Below are 16704 nucleotides of genomic sequence, written 5' to 3' on the forward strand. Positions count from 1 at the left end.
TTTTTTTTTTTTTCCTGAGCAGTAGGTCTCAACAGTGAGATTGAAAATATTCAGCAATCCATGTTGTAAGTAGATGTACTATTTTTAGGCTCTGTCGTTCCATTCATAGAGCACACGCTGAGTAGATTTAGCATAATTCTTAAGAGCCCTGGGATTTTCAGAATGGTAAATCAGCACTGGCTTTAAGTCACCAGCTGCATTTACCCCTAACAAGAGAGTCAGCCTGTCCTCTGAAGCTTTGAAGCCAGGCGTTGACTTCTCCACTCTAGCTATGAAAGTCATAGACAGCATCTTCTTCCAATATAAGGCTGTTTTGTCTGTACTGAAAATCTGTTATTTAGTGTAGCCACCTTCACTGATTATCTTAGATAGATCTTCTAAATTACCTGCTGCAGCTTCTGCATCAGTACTTGCTGCTTCACCTTGCACTTTTATGTTACGGAGACGGCTTCTTTCCGTAAACCTCATGAACAGCCTCTGCTAACTTCAAACTTTTCTTCTGCAGCTTCTTTACCTCTCTCAGCCTTCACAGACTTGAAGAAAGTTAGGGCCCTGTTCTGGATTAGGTTTGGGCTTAAGAGAATGTTGTGACTGGTTTGAACTTCTCTCCAGAGCACTAAAACCTGCTCCATTACCAGCAATAAGGTTGTTTCACTTTCCTTATCATTTGGGTATTCACTGGAGTAACACTTTTAACTATCTTCTAGAACCTTTCTTTTGCATTCACAACTTGGCTAACTGGTGCAAGAGGCCTAGCTTTTGGCCTGTCGTGACCTTCTATCGCCTTCTCAGTAAGCTTAATCATTTCTAGCTTTTGATTTAAAATGAGAGACTGTCACTCTTCCTTTCACGTTAACACTTAGAGGCCATTGCAGGGTTATTAGTTGGCCTAATTTCAATATTTTATTCTCAAGGGTCTATAATTTGTATGCATGTATACTTTCTTTATTTTCTTTTCTTAAGTAAGTTGCCTAAAAATTTTATCATTTGTTCTCTTACCTTTTAAACTTCTTGTTTTAACAATTCAGCTTCCATTCTCAACTTAGCAGTGAAGCCTATGATAAATGAATAAATCCACAAGTGCATTTCACACAGCTTCTTAAACAGTTTTTCCATAATGCAACTAAAAGCAGTGCTCTTTGACAATAGTCATGTTTTTGATCATATACATATCAATCAATAATATATAATAATAAGATAATACTTATTTTTTCTCAAGAATTATGCTATGTTTTATGTGTGTTACCTCATTACCTATAAAATAAATCTTATATGTTACCCAGTCTTAAAGCTGAAAAAAAATTGAGGTTTATGTTGATCTTTTCCAAAATCACACAGCTAGTAGAGTTGAATCAAGAATTAGGATGTGCTATATACAATGGAATATTACTCAGCCATAAAAAGAAATGAAATTGAGTTATCTGTTGTGTGGTGGATGGACCTAGAGTCTGTCATACAGAGTGAAGTAAGTCAGAAAGAGAAAAACAAATACTGTATGCTAACGCATATTTATGGAATCTGAAAAAAGAAAATGGTACTGATGAACCTAGTGGCAGGGCAGGAATAAAGACGGAGACATAGAGAATGGACTTGAGGACATGGGGTGGGGAGGGGGAAGCTGGGGTGAAGTGAGAGTAGCAGCGACTTATATACACTACCAAATGTAAAATAGTTAGTGGGAAGCAACAGCATAGCACAGGGAGATCAGCTTGCTGCTTTGTGACAACCTGGAGGGGTGGGATAGGGAGCGTGGGAGGGAGGCTCAAGAGGCAGGGGATATGGGGATATATGTATGCCTATGGCTGATTCACTTTGTTGTACAACAGAAACTAACACAGTATTGTGAAGCAATTATACTCCAATAAAGATCTATTAAAAAAAAAAAGAATTCAGATGTGCGGCTTGACTACGTAGCCCATGCTTTCAAGCAATACTACTGTCCTTGGCTACACTGCCCCTTTTAATGTGTTACATACAGTAACTCAATTTTCTGTTCTTTGTAGTAATATTTTATAAATAAATAGGAATTAAATGACAAAACATATTCAGTCTTCTTTGTTAATTGTAAGTATTGCAATTAAAATCAAATATATTAGCTTCATAAGAGAATAGAAAAAGAATGCTGTCCCTTTAGGAGGAAAGTATTTCCAACTGTTTACCATTTTAAGGAAACTAATTAAATATTCAATAGGCTGAATGCTATTAGATGGAAGATTGAATATTCCTTTGCAATCTAAATTCTAAGTGTGGCCAGAGGCACTGTGAACAGTTTAAAGAATAAAATCTCTAGCCTGAGTAACTGAAATGTGCTTTTTACAATTCAGGAGAGACAAACATCAGAACTGATATGCTTATCAAATATAACATCATTAGGTCATAATGATGAAGAATGAAGAGCGACAGAAATTTCAGGCTTCTGGATTTTTCTCCTGGAAAAATCCTATTTTCCTGGATGAAATTATATTTTAAGACAATACATAAAAAGAAAAAAAAAATCTGTGGCATATGTAGTCAGATAATGTTTTAATTTATGGTTTATTATATGTATACAACTATTTTACAAGCATGTATCTAACTTTCAACTGAAAAGCTGAATAGTAGCTAACTGCAGAAATAAGTTCACTTTCACTGGTATTAAATTAATTTAATGATCTTCCCTTGATTAAATAGACAAGCAGAATTCTAAAAATTTATTTCTCAGTTGTCAGGTCCAAGAACAAATTCTTAGACTAGTTTTATAATTTTACCAGATAAAATCTTGAATGTTAATCCTGGATATCCCCATTCAACTCCAACTTTTTAAAGAAAAGGAAATTAAGATCCAGACTATTGAGTTTGCCAGGAAATTATTCATTCAATGAGTATTTATTGACTACCTATTATAAGTAAGTTAGACACTCTTATATGTTACGAGACAAATTCCCAGCCCCTGTTGAACATAATTTCTAATGGATAACAACTGGATTAATGGCAGAACTGAGGTAGACTACACTTTACACTTTTTTACTAAAAAGAAATGGAAAAATTCCTTTGAAATAGCTGGAAGTTTGCTTTGAAAAAAGTTAGAATTTTAAAGTTAATCATTAAGGAAACAATAAATTAACTGAATAGTGTAAAATATTTTGTTAAAATGTACGGGGCTTCATACTGAAACAAAACAGTACATTCTGGATGGGCTTTTGATAAGTCATGATTTTTTATTTATCACACAGTTGTTAGCAAAATGTCTAAAATGAATTGTTTTATTATTTATATTTTCAGCAAAATTGCCTTTTTCTTCTAATTTGCAGATAAAAATAACATAAATATGCTACAATAAAGCAACCAGAACAGAATTAAATATATGTTGGAAATTGTGAATTGAAGGGCATATCTGTTTCCACTATCAATTTTTGTAAGATGAATAAATATTAGTTATATTACCATGCCATCTAAACTAAAGAGCAATACAAATATCATGTTGGTTACAGAGGACGGTATCATATACAATCCTCTTTGAGATTGATTCTGCGGAAATTTATTGCAAATAAAGAAAGAGATAAAAAAAATTAACCTCAATCCAAAATCTGTACTAGAAAGTGGTGGCCCTCACTCTCCTCCAGTTCTGTTCCCTTGGATAAAGGTCCTAAAGATTTTTGGAAGAAATAGTAAAAATAACAATAATAACAAAAGACTCTTTAGAAGTTAGAATTAGTTTTGGGGACAAAAGAAACACACTAGTATTAATTTTATTCAATAAATAAATATTATTGTGTAGCACTGTAGCCTACGTGGTAGTGGGACAGCAATATGCCTCAGTAGCTAAAACTGGGGAGGTGGGGAGTGGGTATTGAGTGGCTTTATATATGAAGTTTCTTGTTGTCTTTGATTCAAACATGAGAATGGATGGCCTATTTGTGGATCTATTAAAAACCCAGTCCTTGCCAAGAATTTTCTTTCTACCAAAAGAAAACTAAAATCTTTCTCTGATAGTCACAGAGAAGTACTATAGAATGCTACACCAAGATTAGAATATACTCAGGGCGGAGGGTTAACTAATAAGTTACTGTGCATCAAAACCAGAAAGGAATGAAAATACCCAGCGATAATTATTCATAAACAATTTATAAGTATGTTGAATGAAAAAAAACCTCCTGACAGTACAATTCATAAAGAGGATACTAAAAATGAGCTTTCTGCAAGCACACAAGGAGGTACACAGAGGATGGTCTATGTTACAAAAACAACAAAATCCAGTCATGGCACAAGACAGCCTTATATGATGTTAAAAAGGGAATGTGTAATTGTTAAGTTTGCCAGAAATCATAATAAAAAGAAAAATAATTACCTTTTGAGTACCTAATTGTTTGATTTTTTTTTCAATTCTATAATTTTATTGACTATCATGTAACACATGATTCTTGGTGCTGGAAATAACAAATCAAAAAGACTGAAATCCCGGCTTTACATATTCACATGGGAGGAGAAAGTTTATACACAAATAAGTGAAACATAATTTCTTGATGGTAATAAGTTCTGTGAAGTAAAACAATGCAGGAAATGAGAGAGCATAGGTGCTTTGTTTATGACAGTAAAATTTTTAACAGTGAGAGTATGTGAAATATAAGCATATATGCAGGTTGAGAGAAGAGTAAGTATAAATTTTTAAGGTATGTAGGTGCTTGGCATATTCACGTAACAATAAAAAGGCCACTGTGGCTGAAATAGAATGATCCAAGGGTAGTGTAGTATGAGATGAGGTAAGAGAGCCAATGACAGGGTTTACATGCTATTGTGTTAAGCAACTTGATTTTTTCTATTGCAAAAGCAAGTTTTTTTTTAAAAAAATGTTCTATTCACAGAAGACCAGTAAAAGTAGTAGCTCTTATTGTTTAAAAAGAAAAGATTATTCTGATGTTTACTAAAAATATTCTATCTTTCTGAACTCATACACACAATTATGCCTGTAACCTGTCTCTCCATTCTTATTTAAAAACTCTAGTACTCTGGATAAAAATTACTGACTTGAAATATAAGCCCATCAATTAAGTCTCTTAATCTGTGTATGAGGTGTTAAGATATTCACATGTAATTTTAATTTTCTTTTCTACTTGCAAATGTTCTTTGGCTTTTTTTTTTTTAACATCTTTATTGGGGTATAATTGCTTTACAATGGTGTGTTAGTTTCTGCTTTATAACAAAGTGAATCAGTTATACATATACATATGTTCCCATATCTCTTCCCTCTTGCGTCTCCCTCCCTCCCACCCTCCCTAGGGTTTTATTTTTTAATTACAAAATATCTATTCAAAATATTATATCCCTCCAAACTAAGTAGTTTCTTTTCTTGTCTTTTTTTCCAGTCAAAAGGAAATCTTGCTTCAAATCACAATCACTTGTAACCTATGGGCAGTAATGATGTGGGTCTATATTATCCTGGATAATTATTTTACATCTTCTGTTACTGGCCTTACAAAGTCACAAGTGGTAACCTTATTTCCTACTTCACTGAGAAATCCAAATCAATCAAAAAGAAAATTTTACAGACTCTCATCATTCTATTTACCCACCTACCATCTCCTATCCTCTTGAGCACTAGATCATCTATGTTTTCTCCTAATCAAGAACATCATTCCAGCGATTCTCCTTTCTCTACTACATCATAATTTTTTTCACTCTCTAGTTCATACCCAACAGAGTTAAAAAATGCTAGTGTTTCTCTGAACTTTAAAACAATACTTCTCTTGATTTTGTGTCCCCCACCAACTACTACTCCATTTCTCTAGTCTTTTTTGCAGTCAGTCTTCTGAAAAGAACAGTCAATAATCCATGTCTCCAACTCCTCACCTCTCGCTCTCTCTTAAAACCACTCTAATCAACCTCTTCCCCAACAACTCCATAAAAGCTGCTGTTGTAATAAACACCAATATCTTTCATCTTATAAAATTCAATGATAAATTCTTAGTCCTTCTCTCATTACCTATCATGCAATATAATCCTACTGGTTATACACACTTCTCTTTGATATACTTTCTTCATTGGCTTTCAAGGCATTGTTCTCTCTTTTTTTTTTTTTTTGTTCCCATTAGGAGGAGACAAAGAAAAGAAAGAGGGTAGGGTAAGTGAGTGATATTCTAATTTTTTTTTCCCCCAGAGAGTCTATATATATATATATATATATATATATATATATATATATATATATATATATATATATAATCTAAAAATATATAAAATAATAGAGGTATATATTTATTTATCTAGAATTGTTGAGGTAACAGCACCCAGAAAACTGAAAATAAAAATAGATTTAAAATGTTCCCTGTGGGGTAAGAAGGAGAGATTAGTACTCTTTTTATCATAAGCTCGTCAGTTCTTGCAACCATGTGTACTTATTCCTTGATTTTTTTTCCTTGATAAAAATGTTTTAAAATAAGTTTTTAAGTACCATATGTAATTAAAAAAACTAAAAATGTCTATACACTTATTTCAGTTGGAAAATGGAGTGGCTAAGATGAGAAGTAAAGCACATTAATTTCATAGTTTTCATTGCTGGTGTCAAAAGTTACTACATAACTCTGATAAATCAACAAGTAGAGGTGTAGGTTTAGGTATAAAGTTATGGTGGTAAGTGGTATTAAAAATAAAAATATTAAATGAAAAACCTGTTACTTTGGGGCAAAGGTTTGGAGATGAATGGGAGCCACAGATATTGGGTTGGCCAGAAAGTTCGTTCAGGTTTTTTCCCACGTTATAGAAAAACCTGAACGAACTTTCTGGCCAACCCAATATTTTCTTCTGTTTAATGTTATTTTAAAAATATCTTTATTTTTTAATATAAAAGCATGTATTGCTTTTATAATTAAAATAATTCAGTTTTACAAAGAAAGACTAAGTAAAATTTAAAGTAATACATTTATAGGAGAAATGTATCTCTTTTACTATTTCGCAAAGGATGAACATAATTGTATTCCAGGGCAATGGCTGATACTTAGGCAATGCTGTTAAATAAAGTTGAATTAAATTGGGGGAAAAAAGGCCTCATTATAAACATGTGAAAAAAAGTGTTGTGCAGAAACAGCTCAAGAGCCTCTATGCACCAGGAACTCTTCCTGAATGTATAACATCGTTTAAATGATTCTATAAATGACCTGTTAGTGGAAAGAACATTAAGGAAGTATTAGAGGAGATCTATATAGAATGGGAGCAGAGCGAATAAACTGCTGTTAGGAGTTACCGTAGGAAATGCCTATACACACTTTACACCTTGTCAACTTATGTAGTACCAGCAAAGAGTTTGTTCACCCCCAATACATAAGAAGTTTTAAAGACACTAAGACTTAAGAGTTCCACTCACTATCCCAACTTTCTTTGTGCTTACAAATCATCTAGTTTTTAATTGACTAAATTGCCTTTGTCTGTGGTCCTTATGAAGGAAAAAAAAATGAACATAAATTGCCAAAACTTATCTTGAAATATTAAAGTAGTTTTGGGAAGAATGGGCCTGTGTGGTTGGAGAAAGGCTGGATAGGAGAAAAGTTTGATGACTAATACAAGGTGCACATGCAGAAAGTACAGCACACTTGATAGAAAGCTGTTGGAAAGTAGGCGAGAGTGATGGGAAGTATACATACTGGTATTTGACAGATTATATGAGCACTGGATTCTTCGTTCACTCGGGATAGACACAGTACAAAGTGGTGGAGGGACCTGATTCAAAAAGAAGAAAATGCTGAATGGAGGTCTAAGTCAGGATGTAATCAACTCTAGTCTTCCTCTATCACAGTGAGAGCTATTATATTAGTGGAGATAAAAGTCACTTTAGATCTCCTTTCAAAATACACAAACCTACAGTTTTATCCAAAATATGGGGAGAAGCTGAGATTTTAGGGATATGAATTATGTTGAGAAGAGAAGCTTTCATTTTCCTCAGAGCAGTAATTTCAAGTGTTTGTTAGGAGAAAATATAGTAATTACTGTATCAGACAGAGTTCTAATGGGAAAAGAGAAACTTCTCTGTTATTGAGACAAGAAGGATTAATATAGGAAATCAAAAGTTTACAAAACCAGAGAAGAGCCTGGAGAGTGATAGGACAGGGAAGCGGCTTCCAGCATTCAGTAAATCAGAAAGTGCAAGAATCACTGGGAATTGCTGCTGACAATCCCAGCTGTGTGTAACCCTCAAAGGAGGCAATTTTCAGGGAGAAGGCCATGAAACCTCTGGTAAAACTATGTATCTGCCATTTGATGAAGCCCCTGAACCCACCTGCCTGTTGAGGGACAGCAGCTTTTGCTTCTTTTTTGCCATAAAGTCTCTTGTGAGTGCCTCCCATTGGAGAAATCAATACTGAACAGGGGAGTCTGTCTTTAAATAGATGAAGACATGTTTATTCTCTCCTCCAAAGGAAAGATGCACTTCCGCAGCAGTTACTGTTAGTTCCCATCACCTAGCTCAGTCACAAAGCCTCTTGACATCTTAAAGCCTATATGACAAGGCTAACCACCACCAACGTGCCTTATATTAAATTGTAGAGAAATAGAAGAAGAAAGAACAAAAACTGGTCTATACATATGCAAACATGTCCATAACAAAGCAAGGGAGAAAATACTGATAGTTATCCCATTCTTTTTCTTTTCCTGCAATTGTTTACAAAGCCATTTTTGGTGTCTATATTTCTTTCTTCACCATGTGTTTCATATTTTTCCCTCAGCCACCACTTCAGCTGGTCATGATGATATGACCAAAATCTTTATTGAAGTGTCTGAGCCATTTATGAACCTGTTGATATCCGCTGTAATTTTTCATTAATTTATTTCTGTGCAAAGTATTCATTGGCAGCCTACAAAATCTACTGGCTTCCATACATACTCCTTCTTGATCCCAAGGTACACCAGCAACTCTATCTCCCGTTTATAATCAGGGTCAATCACCACAGCCAATACAGTAAATCCTTTATTTGCCTGTTGATGGGTGGTTTAAGAAGCTGAATACAGTCAGGGTACAATCTCCGCCACAAGAAAAACGGAATTGTTGCATCCCCTAGTGGACTTCCTTTGTCCTCTTAGGAAGTAAGACCTCAACTAGCAGAGCTCAGAGCTGTGGAGATTAGAAACACATATTTTGTGAGTGATTTCTTAGGTGTAATAGTGAGGGGTACCACTTCACTTTCAACCCTCAGTGTCCAAGACTGTGTTCTGGCTATGTGAAAAGAGGGGTACAGGTTTCCCCCACTATCCAAAAACAAAGCAATCCTATGAAACACTTTGTAAGCCATAGAGAGTAAAGCGAAGAAGCAATTACCTTAGGACACATCTTACTAATAGATGCACAAAATATATTGAGATAAAGCATAGATGCAACAGACATAGTTCAAAGCTGTGGCAGCTTGACGCTGAGATGCTGAGCATAGTTCCCAGGAAAGGAGCTTGGTGGTGTCACTCTCACTGCCCAGGGTGCACATTGCCTCTACAACAGCTAACTGAAAAACAATGCTGAACGCCATTTTCATCTTTTACTTCTTTTCGTAAAAGTGAAAAATCCTCTTCAGGTTTCTTTTGGTTAGTGAAAACAGGTACTAATGTAGATCTTTCATGAAAATGAAGTGGCGTGAAGCAAACGTTTGAAAAGTTGGGGTGGTGGTGGTGGTGGGATGAATTGGGAGATTGGGATTGACATATATACACTAATATGTATAAATTAGATAACTAATAAGAACCTGCTGTATAAAAAATAAATAAATAAAATAAAAAGTGGGGATACCTGTATAACATATTGGTTATTTGTTCCAAGTCTATACCCAATGCATATTTTAGAACAGCTCATTAAACTTATAAGAGCAGACTCCCAACAGGTGTCTGGGCCAGCTGCAGACCTTTCTCTTCTCTGGTACCCAAATAAAACCAATGAAAACTTAAAATTATCCTTAGGCGTTCCTGTTTTAAAGACTGGATTTTTACCCAAAATAATAAATCCAGAATAGCAAAATTTCACTGGTAATGTGGACAGGTAAACATTTCTCCATTAAGCGACAAAATGGGAGCCCTTTCACTAACTCTGTTTTAATTCTTCATGGAAGAATGCTCTCTAGAAATAGGAAGTCTAAGAAAAATTCCCAAGAACGTAATTTATTTTACCATCTGCTTTTCTTAGAAAACAGTTAATAACATAATTGCCTCGACATCATGTTCTGAGTTGCGCATATGCTACACTGGAATGCAAAATTCATTTTTTTTTTGAATTGTGGAAAGGATGCCTTGAAGTTTTTAATTCTATTTTTGATTTTACATTTTGGAAGCATCTTATATTTTGACCCCCACCCAACTTATTTATTTCAACTTTTAAATTGTAGCAAATTTTAGTACATTGAAACAATGAATAATAATGTATCATACTGGTGTACAGAAGGTTTTTTACTAGAGTGTCTCAACGAGTTTTTTTGCTTATTTTTTTTCCCATTAAAGAAAATATGTTTTACTTGAATTATTAGAGAACAAGAATGACTTGTTACTTCAAGTACCCATGATTCTTGTAGTCTGTCTACCTGTCTGTCTGTCTATCTAGCTAGCTAGCTAGCTAGCTAGCTATCTTGTGGATATATTTGTTTAAGACAAGTTAGGGATAAAGACCTAAATATACAACTGAAGGAATTAATCAAAATCCCTACTGGTTCTGATTTTCAGGAAGGAGGGCAGAATCAATGAAGTAAACAACTGTTAGATAAAGGAGGCTTTGCCCATTGTATTAAATGGTACAAATATCACTTGTCTTTGATGACCTATCCTAGATGAAGCTGTCTGCACTACTGAAAGGTTAGTGATAGCTTCATTACAATTAGTTATGATATTACATAAAAATTCTCTACTAGGATCAGAACTCAATTTCAGAATAATAAAGAAAGCCCTAATGACAGATTCATAAAATTTACATTGTATTGAATTATGTACAACTAATATTATGAATTTTATTTGGTTCCTACTAGATGATAAGATCTTTGTTGGCAATGTTTAAAGAGTAACTACTGAATAACAATTACTGTGATAGTATATCCATTCTGTATTTGATTAATATACAGGGTTCTTTATGTTATTCAATTTGAACACCATAAGTTGATTTTATTTTCAAACTATTATTGTAAAATGTGTTATTTGCTCTTAATAACATTTATGCTATTCACTGTAATTTTCTTAGTCGTAATAAAATTTTGACTGAAAGAAATTCTTTTTTTGAGGAAAATTATGTCTTGTAGTAATAATTATTATTCTGAGAATAATAGCTATTATTTATTTTAGTGTTGTATGTGCCAGGCACTTTTCTAAGTACTTTAAATGTGTTCCTTTCAATGGCACTATGAGATACTATTATTAACCATATATTACAGATAATGAAATGTAAGCAAAGTAAGTAACTTTATGAAGGTCACACTGCAAATAAGTATTGGGATCCAAATCCAAACCATGCCATCTGATTCCAATATTAAACTCTTAACCACTGCACTCACTGCTGTCCCACAAATACCTCCCATCCCTGGCATATGACACTATTCTATCATCAATTTTGTTAAAAATAACTTGAGAATATGACATGGCCACAAATAATCAATGTAACATGCAGATTCTACATGAAAACTTCCAGGAGTAAAACTTTTTTTCTAGCAGAAGTAGATGAAAGCGTAAGTCTGCCTTTTGGTCTTCAAGAGCAGTCAGAGGTTGGCGGTAGAATTGCTCACTCTCCTTTTAGAGTAGACTAAGACAATCTCAGGCAGATACTTAACTTCAGTTACTTGTTGGGACAAAATGAAATGTCAGTTTTTATTTTCTTTTTTATCCTTAGCACTACACCTAAATATTAGATTATTAATCACTAAAAGGTTTAGTCCATAACTTTTATTAAAAGCTATTATGTGTAAATGCAGATCATTCATTAACATAAAGGAATTTAAATACTGCTAATGGAAATTGAAGCCTATTAAACTAACAGTGAATATTGCATTGTTTGGGGGCCAAACGAGTATTGTATAAATTAAGAAAATAATAATTTATTGTTATATTTTTTCTTGAACTTCAATGAGTTTTTAAAATAATTTGTAACTTAAAGTGTTTTTACATTTCTGTAGTCATATTTCCTCCCAAATCTCAGCATTAATCTCCAGCTTCAGCAGGAATAGTCAGACCAGTGCTGCTCTTTTAGGGGAATGGCTCAGTGGACCCCTGAGAGTCCTAATTTCAATGTGTTTGATTTAAAAGTCTTATGAGGCATTGCTAACAGTATCTGTTACTGGAAAAAATCTCTCCTTCTTTAAAATCTCAGTACTGAACAATATTCTCCTTTGTGAAGCTGTGATTATTCAAACAAATTTCTCCCCAGAGTCGTGCCATTTTCTAGTACAGGAATTTCCATAAGAAAAAAGTGGAGGGCTGATTAAGAAGTCACCCATGTCTTTTTTTAAAGAAGTAGATGCAATCTCTGTTTCAATTAACCGTGGGACATCTTCAAATGACCTCATTCACTCCTCTAATTTATTTACTAACATGGAGCCAACTCAAGATGCACTTACTGGAGGGACCATGCCCTAGTTTCATTTATTTCTCATTAAATGTGCTGCTGAATAGAAATACCTCAATCACCTACAAAAAAGGAGATCGCCAATGGAATTCCTAAATAAACTGATTCTATTTGAAGAAGACTGCAATTAATTTTGATATTATAAATAAATATGTTGTAAAACATATAAACATATATGTTTATAAATATATGTAGAATATATGTAAAAAATACATAGCTAATTTAATCTTTTCACCCTTTTCTTTTACTGTCTGACTTGGGAATTGAATATTTTGGCTTCAAATAAACTACTGAAATCTATACTACAGGTAAGATCTAGAAATATTTTTCATTATGAATCTTACCTTATTTTATTCATACCCAAGTATAAAGTAAGACATTGGTATTATATGGAATTCTGGCTCCTGTAACTTTGTATCAAAGCTATTTAGGAAGTTGTTAAAAATACTTACAAAAAGTTTTTTTTTTTCTTCTTCTGTGTTTAGTTCACACGTTTACAACCACAATATAGAAATATTTTTGATTATATACTTGTATTGGTAAAACATTTTTGAGCATGCCCTCATATTTGTTTCATTTGTATACAAGTGCTACTGTATTAATACATCATATTCCATGCATGTGTATATGTATGTATCGCACTTGGAAGTTATAATTAATGAGATTGGCTCCATTGTATCATCAGTGAAACTCTACTTGACTCCAGCCAAATATCCTGAAGGTGAATGTTTTAGTTAACAAGGTGAACTATGTGAACAATAGTGTATTTATAATTATTTACCTTTAATATAACTTTTTGCTTGAAAAGTTATATTGTCAACCCCAAACTTCTGGTTTACCTTCTATTAGCAGTAGAAGTCATTTAATGCAGCTGCTTTGCGTAAGTTACCACCAGATGGCATTTCTGTGTTTTTGATTATGCACATATTTCTGAACTAAAAACTATTTTATTAAGTGAGGTTCTTGCTAAGTTCTTTGGGCAAATATTTTACTTCTCATTCAAATACATACTATTACCAAACAGCTGTTCTGTCTATGGTACTATGCTAAATGTGCTGAGGGCTACAGAGGTAAAGTGTCAACACCTTTAACTGCTTGTATTTAGAAAATAAGTATTCAGTAGAGCTCTTTATCTGACTTTCATTTAATTAAATTGCCAGATTCTTCGTTGTTTTCCATGTTGTTTGTAAACATACTGAAAATAAGTAGTAGGCAAATTATAAAAGCTTCAATATGACATTCCAAGAAGTTTATACTTTACTATATATTATTTAAAATTAATTTCCTAAACTGATTTCACATAATATAATCGACACAGATTTATCAAAGTTTTTTGTTTTTCTTAATTGGTTGGTTGGCTTTTGGCTGGTTTGTGTTAGTGAAGCAGAAAATTACATGATCAAATTTATGCTTTATAAAGATAAATTTGGAATGAAGAAGGCATATACTAGGGACATAAGAGACCAGTTAGAAGACTATAGTGAGTCAAGTAAAAAAACAAAAAGAATAAATGGCTGAGATGAGATAAAGGTATATCCCTCTTTCTAAGAGATGGGATCATTTAAACAAGTAATTGAGAAAAAGAATGGATGGGAGGTTGAGAAGAAGATGATTCTTAAGTTTCTGAAGAAGATGATTCTGAAGTAGATGAGTCATCATGGTGGGGGGTAGAGAATATGAAAATAAGGTTTTAGTAAAATGTAAAGACTTTGTTTTGGACATGTTGATCTTAAAGATTTGTTGTACAACCTGACGAAAATATTAACAATTTGATATGGAGTTCAAGAAAGAGGTGAGGGATATATTTTATAGGGAAAAACCCTATCAAATATATTTAACAGAATCAACAGTAAATTTTTCTCCTTCCTTTGTCCCCACAATATATTTTATTAATACCACAAATATTACTTGAAATTTAATAGCCTGACCACATTATCTAAATAACAATGTGTCATCTATCATAACTCTGAATCCACATGCCAAAATAATGTATCTGAAAATAAGGACCTTTATTTCTATTTTTAGGCCAGAAAAACTGTATCTATTATATGTTAATTATTTTGATTTAAAATAAAAGGCAGTCCAGTGGTTAGGACCCTGCGCTTCTACCGTTGGGAGCACAGGTTCTATCCCTGGTCGAGGAACTAAGATCCTACAAGCTGTGTGGTGTGGCCAAAAAAATAAAAAAATAAAATGGAAATGTTTTCTATTAAATTCAATTTTTATGTAATTTTTAAGTAATTATTTTTAAGTAATTTATTTTTACTTAAATCTAAGTAAATTTAATTTAAGTAAATTAATTTAAGTAAAATTTAAGTAAATTAATTTAAGTAAATTTAAATAAATTTAAGTAAAACTTAATTTAAGTAAATGTAATTTAAGTAAATTAAATTTAAGTAAATTAAATTTAAGTAAATTAAATTAAGTAAATTAAATTTAAGTAAATTTAAGTAATTTATTTTTATTTAAATTATTTTTAAGTAATTTTAAGTAATTATTGAAATTTGTGCAAACAAATTTTGCTTTCAAATGAACAGAAATATAATTTGGGGTATAGAGAATAATCCTGTTTCATGTGGGAACTATATTACTTTCAAAGTGTTACATTAATATACATTGGGCTCTGGACAGGATTATGAAGTATAGATGCTTCTCTGATTTTCCCACACAGGAAATTCTTATGTTTTTTTATTGTTGTTGTTTTTCTTTTTTTTCTTGCTAGTGGCCCTATATTTTAGAAAATTGCAACTAAGTCTTTCCCTTCTCATTTAAAGGCAGCTGAAAATATTGAATTTCACTAAAGGTTTAAACTTTTTATATCTTCAGATATAATTAGTGGTCCAACATAATATCTTATTTTGCTACATGGCTTTAAAAAAGAAACACTTCCAACAGAAGTAACACAAGTGACATTTTAGCAAGTTCTAAGCTGTTAAAATGAACTAAGAAATGGGAATTTTAATGGGAAAAACGTCTTTCAGAAATACATTCATGGCTTCCATTGTTATATTTGCTTACTAAGGGAGATTTAAAGGATTTGTTGAATGAATGTAAAGAGAACATTTTCATTTATAAGCAAAAATTTTTAAATATGCTGTTCATAATTTTATATAAAAGCAATATACAGTTCTTTGAAGGTTTAATAAAAATATCAAAATTAGAACAAGGCAAAGAAGAAGAAAAGTATCCCAAAAAGTAAGTTTCTGGATCAAGACAAGTTACATTTTTCTAAAAATTCTTGAGCTTGTCCTTTGATTAAAAGTAATTTAGCCTAAGTTTATCTTACTCTTAAATAAAAGTATATTTGTTTAAATTTTCAATTTATCATATTTATGCTTAATGATAAATTTGGAGACTATGTGTTCAAAACTTTTTCATTTGGTATTTCTCCTATAAAGTAATGGTTAAGTAGCTATAATTAAGAAATTTATGAAACCTTTTGTTTTATCATTAGAAGTGACTTAATATAATTTAGTCTTTATATATTTATTTGTTCTTTGAAGAGATAAAATATGATAAGATAAGCACATTAGCCCTGGCCCCTTCTGCCTTTATATCTGAGTCTACACTATGATATTCTATATATATATATATATATTTACACTCACACACATATAAATGATCATTATCTGAGGTATTAAAATGTGGTGCAGATGATATTTTGTTGTATACTGTTACACAATGGTGATTCTTCTTAAAAACATATATTGTTAATGTAACAATGGTAAATAAAAGAATAGCAAAAGACTGGTGAAAACAATTTGTGGAATATAGCCAACTTAATTCCTTTTATTAATTAGTAGGGAAGTCTGTACTGTTACAATCTTGAACATATTTTTTAATATTTTATATGTTCAAAACAATCAATTTAAAATATTTGCTGTTTGCATTAGTACGTTTGAAAATTACAGTACCTTTACAAAAGAGGTTAGCAAACAAATCTGTGCAGAATAGTTCAGACTCAGGGAAGCATAGTAGCTGTGGTTGGATAAAAGGGAGAGCAGAAGTTCCTGAATAATATGTGAGGGAAGGGCATTCCAGGACAACTATATAAGATGGACAAGGAAAGAAGATCGAAAATAACATGACTTGTTCCAGAAACAAAATATCATTGGTGCATATAGTAAATGATAGGTAATGGAGGAAGTGAGGAAAAGAGGGTC

The 16704-nt window shown here is 32.5% G+C and overlaps 1 protein-coding gene across 3 annotated transcripts in view; it reads right to left on the reverse strand.

The window, feature by feature from the left end:
• Nucleotides 1–16704, reverse strand: part of CSMD3 (CUB and Sushi multiple domains 3) — a 1076690-nt gene that overhangs the window by 494719 nt on the left and 565267 nt on the right. The window lies entirely within an intron of this gene.

Source organism: Lagenorhynchus albirostris, chromosome 17 (assembly GCF_949774975.1).
Source record: "Lagenorhynchus albirostris chromosome 17, mLagAlb1.1, whole genome shotgun sequence".
Classification (NCBI taxonomy): domain Eukaryota; kingdom Metazoa; phylum Chordata; class Mammalia; order Artiodactyla; family Delphinidae; genus Lagenorhynchus; species Lagenorhynchus albirostris.